The following is a 10,386-nucleotide window of genomic DNA, read 5'->3' on the forward strand; positions in this document are numbered from 1 at the left end:
TCTGGCCCCGTTTTTTTTTTGCTTGGGGCGGCAAAAAACCTGGAGCTGGCCCTGCCTGGCTGCCCAGCCCTATGGGGACATAGGTAATTGGGTTCAAGTTAGAGCAACCCGAGGAAATAGTCTCTGGCTGCCCCCAGAGTAGGGGAACTGCAAACCCACCTTCACACCTCCCACTCTGTTTCTGCAATGAGCAGCACCTGGCCTGAGTGGAGAACTGGGGGTTCATGTTTATATTTGTATCTGTCACCCCCCACAAGATTTTGGGCTAGTTAGAGCTCTTGTATGTACAGTTCCTATTGTGTCATATGCATTTGGTCACTGCAGCCTGCGTCAGTATTGTGAATTCCACCTATCTTTCTTATACATTTATATGGTGCCCATCACTGTAGTATCTGAGTTCCTCACAACCTTTAGTGGATTTATCCCAGTGAGGCAGGGAAGTGCTATTATCCACATTTTACAGATGGGAAATTGAGGCACAGTGAGACTAAGTGACTTGCCCAAGGTCATACAGGAAGTCTATGGCAGAGCAGGGAATCAAATGTGGGGCTTTTGAGTCCTAGGCTAGCACCTAAGCCACTGTCCTTCCTCTGCAACTGTCATCTTCCTGAACACGTCTGACTTTACTTCCAAACCGTTCAGAGTCCCAACTCCATGGAGACAGAATCGGATTTGTTACTACTGTGTACGGCAGACTCACTTGTGAAGTGAGTGTGTCAGCTCTTGCCCGTGCTTCTCCCCCACTGCTTCTTATAACTGTCAGAACAAAACTGAAAATTGAAAGACAACTGTCAAAGTTGACAGGCTCAACGTGCATCTCCTCTGCCCACCTTTATTGTGAAAATTCCACCCATATGGCCCCTTTAAAGGAACATCCATCAGCTCTGCAAGAGAAGGGCTATAGTAGTGTAACAATCCCACATGCTAATCTCAGGAGTCTGTAGGGACTGTAGCCGTGTGGGTGAGCAACTGAGCAAACTTCAGAGAGCAAAGTTCTTGTTTTAGTGCCCTGGAGATTCACAAGAAGACAGAGGACAGAGAAGGAAGTGGGATGCACAGGTGTGTGTCTGCAGGCCCAGCAAACTTAATGCTGCTCGGCGCTGGGATTTTAGCGCTGTCACAGCCCTCATGATGCAATGTTTTTATTATAAAGGAATATTTTCAAACAGAAAACATCCTTTTTAAGAGAGGAGCCAATTTTTGAGCCTGTCAACCTTGAAAAAGTCCCTTCCGCCCTTTGATTTATGGAAGTTTCACATTAAGCGATAAAAATGTAAATAAGGGGTGGGGGGAACTATGAAGATTTTTAAACATAAGAAAAAAAGACTGAACAAATGCCTAGGAGGATTTATAGTGCTCTATGTGGCGGGGATGGAGGAGGGAAACAGACACTGTAGTACTCCTGTCATCCCCTTTTTAAACCAGCCTCTTGAGAAACATGTTGCAGATAATTCAGCCAGAGAGGCTATGTAGATAGGAAGACAGTGAGCAAAAGCTGACAAATTCGGTTCATAAGCCATGACATCCAGTGTTCAGAGAACAAAGCTGAGGATGGAAAATACAATCAGACAGTTGGGGAAGACAACAAAGGGAAAGAGCACGTTAAAGAACCAGACAGAGAGATGGGAGGTGTATTTGCAACATTCAATAGTGCTGAGAGTTTGTGATCCCGTAAAATCACCTCCTCCTTCCCCAGATTGTGTCACTTTAGCAGGCAACTGATGACAGTCTATGTGTGTGAGTGTGTAAGAGAGAGAGAAATATCTGTATTATATGTTCTTGTTCGCACATAGAAGAAGCTCTGACATTAATTAATTAATTTATTTATTATTTGTATTAGAGTAGCACGTAGAAGTCCCTGTCATTGATCGGAATGTCGTTGTGCTAGGCATTAGAAAGTAGACTGATAATAGTACAATAAGCAAACGGCTTTTCACTACCTCATGTTAGGTCTTTTCAGTCACAGACACATCATGTGCCTGGAGATGGGAAGTGATTCTTTGTATATTGTATATTCAGAATCGCTGTTAAGGTTAAACTTGAAGCATACTTGTAATGGTATTTGTTATATTAACTTTCTTTGGTGATGTAGAGTGCCTGCTTGCAGGGCCCACTCCGTTTCACATTCGAATGGTGGTGGGATGTAGAGCCATGAGGTGACCCAGTTCCAGACACTGAATGTAGCTTATGAAGGATGCCATAGAGCCCTATGCAGGTTACTTCAGTCCAGGAGCTGGGAAACCCAGTGAGTTTGGATTCATGGAATTCCTCCCTCCTCCTCCTGGTGTGTGGTTTGCCCCCTCTGGGAAAGTGTCAGGGGTTTGGCTCCCAAAACCTGCAGATCCACTCCTGTGGAGACCCTGTGCTTTCACACTGCTCCTAGTCCCTTATCCCTCTGGCTCCCTGGCAGCATGCTGCCTTGACCACCCATTCTGATCATGGCTTTTTGGCATGCACACCCCACCCTGAGGCAATTCAGCACAGTAGAAGGAGAACCTGTGCAAGTAAATGTTTTTTTGATAGAGCATTAACCTACACCAGGTTGGGCTATGAATTTGGGGAACAGGGATTGATGCTGGGGAGAGATGCTGTCCCCACTTCTGCCTTTAATGTGCCCCTTGTAGATCTGGAGACCCTGAACTCCGCAGATCACCCAGTGAACAGCTTCCACGAAGCCTGTAGAGAGTGATCATCATGCTGCAGAGCTGGCTCTCCTTCCTTTCACATCACCCCTGCTGGGAGCCACAGATTTGTGCTCTGTTTGGAGAAATGGCAGGGAAAATTTGGCCCGTAGGCATTCTTAATAAATAATGCCCTGCAATTGCTTGCTTAGTCACTAGGTGGAGATGGGACAGTGATTTGTAGGGAAATTCAACTAGGGGAGCTCTAGCCAGAGTGAGCACAACAAATGACTCATGGCTGCATTGCAGTAGAATTGTGTTACTCGGTTGCAATTTGCCTTTATTTTGCTAACCTGCTGAAATGGACACCATGACAATCATGCAGAAAAGGCAAGAAATATTACAATATCTGATCAAGGTATAAAATGATGCCTTTACAACCCTGAACATCTCTGGGGTGCTGGAGTACAAGAAAGAGGACTTTCTCACTTTGCCTTAGATCACATTCTGAAACTGCTGAAGATCCATTGGTAGCTCAGAAGAATAGGACATTTTTTACAACCCCCAAATACTTTTACAATAAGTTACTAAGGCCTCGTCTACACTTAAAAATTAGATCAACAGAGCTGTGTTGCTTAGGGCTGTGAAAAATGCCAAGCCCTAAGCACAAAAGTTAGGTCAACCTAACCCCTGGTGTAGATGCAGCTAGGTTGACAGAAGAATTCTCCCATTGACCTAGCTACCAGCTCTCAGAGAGGTGGATTAACTACATTGACAGAAAAACCCCTTCCATTGATGTAGGAAATGTCTCCACTAGAGCAGCACAGCTCCAGTGTCATAGCTGTGCTGTGTGATGGGGTGTTCACACCATACTGTCAGGTAAGGGGTTAATAGAGCCCTAGGGAGGCTGCAGAGGAAGCAGCCAACAGGACAGAGGCTGCAAGGAGCAGCCAATCAGGGCCCAGTGGGCTCACATAGAAGGAGCTGCAGGGCTAGAGTCAGTCAGTCACTGCTGGAAGCTTGAGGAGAGAAGACTGTGTCCTGAGTAGGCTGCAACCGTGTAGCACCTTGGACAGAGCAGTGCAGGCAGGGACCTGGGGAGTAGAGCAGACACTCCAGACAGGCTGCTGAGACTGAGTAGAGCACTGTGGCTGCAGGGAAGTGGCCCAGGGAAATGCAGTGGTAGTCAAGGCAAAGGAATGCGGTAAGTGACTACAGTTCAGAGGGTCCCTGGGCCGGACCCCAAGCAGTAAGTAGGTGGGTCTGGGTCCCCCACCCCACTCGCATTGGGGAAGTGGCTGCATAGTTGGACTGCAGTACTATCACTGGAAGTGGGGGAGGCACAGATGGTGATATGGCTGGAGGGCTATGTCACAAAGAGGACACCACGGTCCTTGGAGTGATGTGAGTCCAAGAGCAAACGTGACTATGAGCCAGGCACCAGTGGCAGAGGGCATACTGTCCTGCGGAACTAATCCCCAAGACAGCCAGCAGAGGGCGCCATTGTGGGAAGTCATACCCCATCACATGCTGCTGTAGTTATTATAGTGTAAACATGCCCTTACTCACAAAATGAAGAAAGTTCAAAGTCAAGTCTTTAAGGGGCTAATGTCTGCAGCCCTTACAAAGATTTTACTCTGAAAAAATCCAGTTTGCTTGCCTATGTGGTGCTGACTACATTAGGATAGTAGGATTTTGTCTTAAACCTCCTAAAATTATACAGCCTGCATTGTTAATTATTTATGATGTCCTTAACTAGAATAGGTTCATTTTTTATCCTTTATTTCTTTGCCAAGACCTGTGTCCTGAGAATTCAGGGTTTGGCAAATAAGTAAAGAAAAACTGATTTCCAAATATTTTGCTTTATTGTAAATGTATTTATATTTCTTGGCCAAATTATTAAAAGGGGATTCAACCTTTTCACTAGGATTCTAGTCCTATAAAATTTACATGTGTGTAACTTTATGAAGACAAGTAGCTCCATGGATGGAAATGGGGCTGGTCACGTGTGTAAAATTAAGCTTGTACATTAGTCTTTAAGTCCCTGACCTTGCAAACCGTGGATGACATTTTGAAGATGACTTTGAAGATGTTGGACATGCACATTTTCACAAAACAACTTCTGGACATCCAAGTTCTTGGCTGTTAAAATTGTATGTGCAAAAGTGTGAGCATACAACATTAAGTTCACAGTTTTCTAGGTTGTTTTTTTTTAATGTTTGCTTTCTAAGGACAAGAATCCCCACTCCCTTGCAGTTTATGCAGTCACCTGATAAAATACTAAATAATCAGAATGGTAACATTTTCCTCTCTCAGCAGAGGTGTAAATGGCTCACCAGGCCTAAGGCAGAGGAACAGGTCCTAAGTCTGCCCATACATTCCATTAATAATTTTGGAGCATCAGCAGTTTTTTTTATTATGTAATTGTTTTACAAGAGCTTTGCAATCCACCTTTAAGTACCAAGAGCAATTAACTCACAGCATATGCTAATTGCAGGAAACTTTTCTGTTTTAAACAGAGCTGTAGGAGCTCAAAAAGCATCTGAAACAAACTGGGCAACAGATTAAAAACACACAAAAATTCTGCATCTGCATGGCCATCTTCAATCATTTTTTAAGCACGTTGTTAATGCTTAGTTATAAATCCCTAGAAATAGGTATTTCTAATGGAGCTGCTGATAGGCCCTGAACCATAGTGGCACAAATGGCATACTATAATTAGACAAGGGCGGGGGAATGATCTGATGTTCTGCCAAAGCTCATTAAAGCAGGTCATGCACTCCAGTGCACAGAATATTGCTGATGACTGGTAACAGAGGAGCGTGCTACTAGTTTGGTAGGAAGGAGAAACATAAAATCACTTTTTTAAAATCTCAGAGCAGTACTGGGGGAGGAAAGGGGCAGATGAAAGAAGAGAGAGATTTGATTTCAAGTGTTGACAAGAATTGGATGCTCCTTATTAGACCTTGCTAAAGCAAATTATAGTTCTCCTTTGCCATATAGTTACCAGGGCAGATCTCTACTGTCAAAGATTGCAAGGCCAAAGTCAATGTCTATGTAGTCTCCCTTTTCTGATTGATTGGCAATTGTTTGGCAGGGTGCTCAAATATCTTGGCAGATCTGGTTTGCCCCCTTGCTAATCGTAGACTACACATTTCTGTGCTTTTGTGCTTGACAGTGGCATAAAGAGATGTGTGTGGAGCCTGGAGCTGCCATTTCCTATTAATGCTGATATGGTTTATCAAGCATTTGACTTTGGGGTATTCTTTTTCTTCCTCACTTTTCAAAGGCAACCTTTTGATCCTCTTAACGTGGCCAGTTAACACACACGCTGCCTGCCATCTCACCATTTGCAGTGATGCCAAATGAAACACACATTGCTAGCTGGCAATCTTGGCTCTTTCATTTGCCCAGCTGGGATAACTACCGTCCATGTGAGAGCTCAAGACAGAAAAAAATGTTTTTAAAGGCCACGATTCACCCATGAAGCTTTCACTAAATACAAACATACTATCGTCCGTGGAGAGGTTAAAAAAAATCAGTGAAGCAGGGCTATTTAGATAGAAAGCAAGATAGCCTGAGTTGGTACAGATACTTTAAAAGAATAGTAATAGGAAGTAAATACTGACTAAAAGATTAGAAAATGACTGTAGGCAAGGGCAGAGAGGGGCTTTATATAAAGGTTTAAGGTAAAGCAGTTGGTAATCAACTAAAAGAATGGGTCTGGATGCATGGTGTGGCTGTATAGTGGAAAAAAAGGGAGGGGGGAACCTCACCCTCCTGCAGAGGAACCCACAATAGGTGATCCTGGGGAGGAGCACTCATGAGACTCCCTCACATCACTTCATGGGAGTGCAGGGGTGTAAGATTTGTGCCTCTGTGCAGAACAAGTCCAAATCTCAATGGAGTTTCTCCATGCAGAGAACAGCTGAGTGTGCAAAGGCGCCAGAGTCAACTGTAGGATGAGGCTCTAAAAGGTCTAGCTTTATCTACCCTAGGTCCTTATATGGCCCTCGTTACCAATATCTCTGTCATTAATGGATTTTATCCTCACAAGATCCCTGGAAGGAATGGAAGTATTGTCCCTGTTTTACACGGGTAGATTACGTGATTTGCCCAAGGTCATACAGCAAAGTTTCTCAAATCCCGGTTCAGCAGCCTCTCCATTAAACTATCCTTCTTCCCAGCTTGGCTTAGGTGCCAGTGTTTGAAAATTGGGCCCAAAGTGTGTAAATGGTATAGTATTATCATCGCTATTAGTTAGTTTATGGCTCTTTACACAGATGATTAACATACCTGCAACCAGTTTCTGATTTCAGCTGCAACTGTACAAATTCAGGGTAACTACACTAAAGTCAGTGAGTATTTCAGGATTGGCACTGATGGAATTCAGACCCGAGCCTGGCTCATCATCCCTAACCCAATGAGTTTACAAACTACTTCAGACTGATGTACGAACTTATGACAAACTATGCACTACAGTGAGGAGCTGAGAGGGAAAGTTAATAAAAAAATAAGTGGTGTTTCTTGGAAGCCAGAGAGTCAGATTGCCAGCTGGTGTAAATCAGTGTAGCCCTACTGAAATCAGTGAAGCTATGCTGATTTACAGCATCTGAGAATCTGGCCAAAAGGTTCTTCTGTAGTTAGTAATTTGGAAGGCTTGATGAAGGTTACAAGCCAAGAGACCATGGAAATCATGGTTGTTTGGAAATGACAGAAAACACAATAGGTTGTGTTTTCTGCATCAGTCTTATCTGCTTTTCTCTCCTGTATAAACGATTGGGCATTCCTTGCAAATGCATGAAAAATCCTTCATGATAAAATCCAGAGGAATGTCCTAGCCAAGATGAATTTACAGGGTCTATTGCATGTACACCTGGTGAAATGGAGCAGTTAGCTGGGTTATTGAGAGCTCTGGACTAAAAGCTTGTGAAGGTTGTGTGATGGGTGGCATTAAGGAAAATGAAGATGTATAACAAGAGCTTTGGATAACTGGATTTCATGAGTTGGACAGGAATTAGTGACACCTGCAGTCATTTTGTAAATGGGAGCAATGCAAATTAATAGCAAAAACTGGAGGTATGTATTTCCACCTTCACACACACGCAGTCAGTTTTTATATGTGGATGAGCAGGTGTTTAGATGGGGGAATATGGGAGCGTAGAGAGCATTCATTACTGGCTCACTGTGTTGATACTTTGGGAAAGCAAAGCAGAAGGAAGCAAAGTCCCCACCCCTGAAGCAATAATTAGATAGCTCAGGGCAGCTTGGGGAGTGAGGAATTGAGCTATAAACAACATTAGCATTCTGCTGCTCCTAGCCTGGTCCAACATACAGAACCCAGGGTCTTCAAAGTTACAGCCTGCTGGCCACAGCCCCAAAGGTCATTCTTGCAGACAAGAATGTTCTGGTCACATCCCCTTTTTCTGGAAAATACCGCGCCTCCTGGGGGTTTGGAGAGGGTAGTGCAGTGCTGTTATGCCAGGTCTTAGACTTTGCCACCTGAGGATTGCCCTTACATAGGAGGACCTGCAGGGAACCCGCTAAGCCAGCTTTACAGCTGCTTTGTACTACAGGAGCAGCACAAACCAGAACAGATTTGGACACAGTACATGACATGCCTCGGCTGAAGTCATTGACTTCAGTGGGGTCAGGATTTCACCCATTGTATAGAAGGGTGAGCCACAGTCTCCACCAGTGTCTTCTTCTACCTTCAATCATCCTGATCTTAGTTATATAACATGATGCTTTCAGAAGTGAAGTGACGTGCAAAGGATCAACATTCTGGGTAGCAATTATATTATTGCCTTCCCTCATGTGTATTCCAGGCTACCTACACACACACACACACACACACACACACACACACACACACACACACACACACACACACACACACACACACACACACACACACACACACACTGGTGTTGGGTCCTGTTCAACTACTTCTGTTCCAATCCTAGGTGCTGTCAGTTCACAGTAAGTGGAACTTTTGTGAAAATTAACACAATGATTCTGGCACAGAACAGACAATGTGGTGAGTTGGTAGATTGCTTGATACTGGAGTCTGATGGTGACATCACCAGCATATATGAGACAGCTTTGTGATTGCAAGATTTTGTGATGAGCTCATTTGCTCTCTCTGACATAAGCCAAATAAATATATTAATAGAATGAAAGAGAGGAGAGAGATGTCAAAAGAGATGGCTGAATTGAAACCAGATAGTGATGAGAACAAAATCTTATCGCAGGATCCAGGAGTTGACATCCCCTACTCCCAACACACACATGGTTTTATAAAAGATCTTCTCTTTTTCTTCGGCTATCCCTTGATATGAGGATGATGTCTGCCAAGGGGTTCAACCCACGCACCCACCCACATGCGGCTGTTACTGAAAGTCAAACAGCAGGAATAAAAACAAATAATAGCTTGTTCCAGAGATATGGTCCGGTGTCAGCCATGGAGCTCCTCTGAAATGACCATGGTTTGTCTTGTGTAAATGGATATATTAATCTCTTAGTACTGAACCACTGAAACAAACCAGCTGAACAAGAGAACAGCAAAACAAAAAGCTGTGCTGTCTCCCACTGCCTACAGCAATATGCAGTTGATAGATGAATCTTCTGCTCATTTCCATTCTAAACTAAACCCAGTCTCCAATGCCATCAATATCATCAGTGTCATTACTGCAACTGCAGCCTCAACTTGATGCAATAACTATTAATTAGCCCACTCTGTCCTTCTGCAACAGCAGCATGAGCTCTGCAGTTCCTACTGGAGTTTATTTTATTTTGGGTTATCATAGGCACCTTTCCAAGTTCTAAAGTGCCTGTAAAATGATCAAAAGTACAACATAGGATAGATAATACCCTTAGCAGAAAAGTTTTTAACCACACTAATCTGCTTCACAACATAAACCATCAGCAGCATAAATAACCAAGTTGACATAAAAATAGTGACTCACAATCATTCACTCAAAAACCCTTCACTCCTCCTCTCCCAGAACAAATTCATGATAAGATAAGAATGGCCATACTGGGTCAGACCAAAGGTCACCTAGTCTAGTATCCTGTCTTCTGACAGTGGCTAATGCCAGGTGCCCCAGAGGGAATGAACAGGTAATCATCAAGTGATCCATACCCTGTCGCTCATTCCCAGCTTCTGACAAACAGAGGCTAGGGACACCATCCCTGCCCATTCTGACTAATAGCCATTGATGGACCTATCGTCCATTAATTTATCTAGTTCTTTTTTGAACCCTGTTGTAGTCTTGGCCTTCACAACTTCCTCTGGCAAAGAGTTCCACAGGTTGACTGTGTGTTGTGTAAAGAAATACTCCCTTTTCTTTGTTTTAAACCCGCTGCCTATTAATTTCATTTGGTGCCCTCTAGTTCTTGTGTTATGAGAAGTAGTAAATAACACGTCCTTATTTATTTTCTCCACACCAGTCATGATTTTATAGACCTCTGTCATATCCCCCGTTAGTCATCTTTTTTCTAAGCTGAAAAGTCCCCATCTTATTAAATCTTTCCTCATATGGCAGCCGTTCTATACCCCTAATCATTTTTGTTGCCTTTTTCTGAACTTTTTCCAATTCTAATATATCTTTTTTGAGAGGCGGTGACCACATCTGCACGCAGTATTCAAGATGTGGGCATACCATGGATTTATATAGAGGCAATATGATATTTTCTGTCTTATTATCTATTCCTTTCTTAATGACTCCCAGCATTCTGTTTTCTTTTTGGACTGCCACTGCAC

This window comes from Mauremys mutica, chromosome 8 (genome assembly GCF_020497125.1).
Source record: "Mauremys mutica isolate MM-2020 ecotype Southern chromosome 8, ASM2049712v1, whole genome shotgun sequence".
Lineage (NCBI taxonomy): Eukaryota > Metazoa > Chordata > Testudines > Geoemydidae > Mauremys > Mauremys mutica.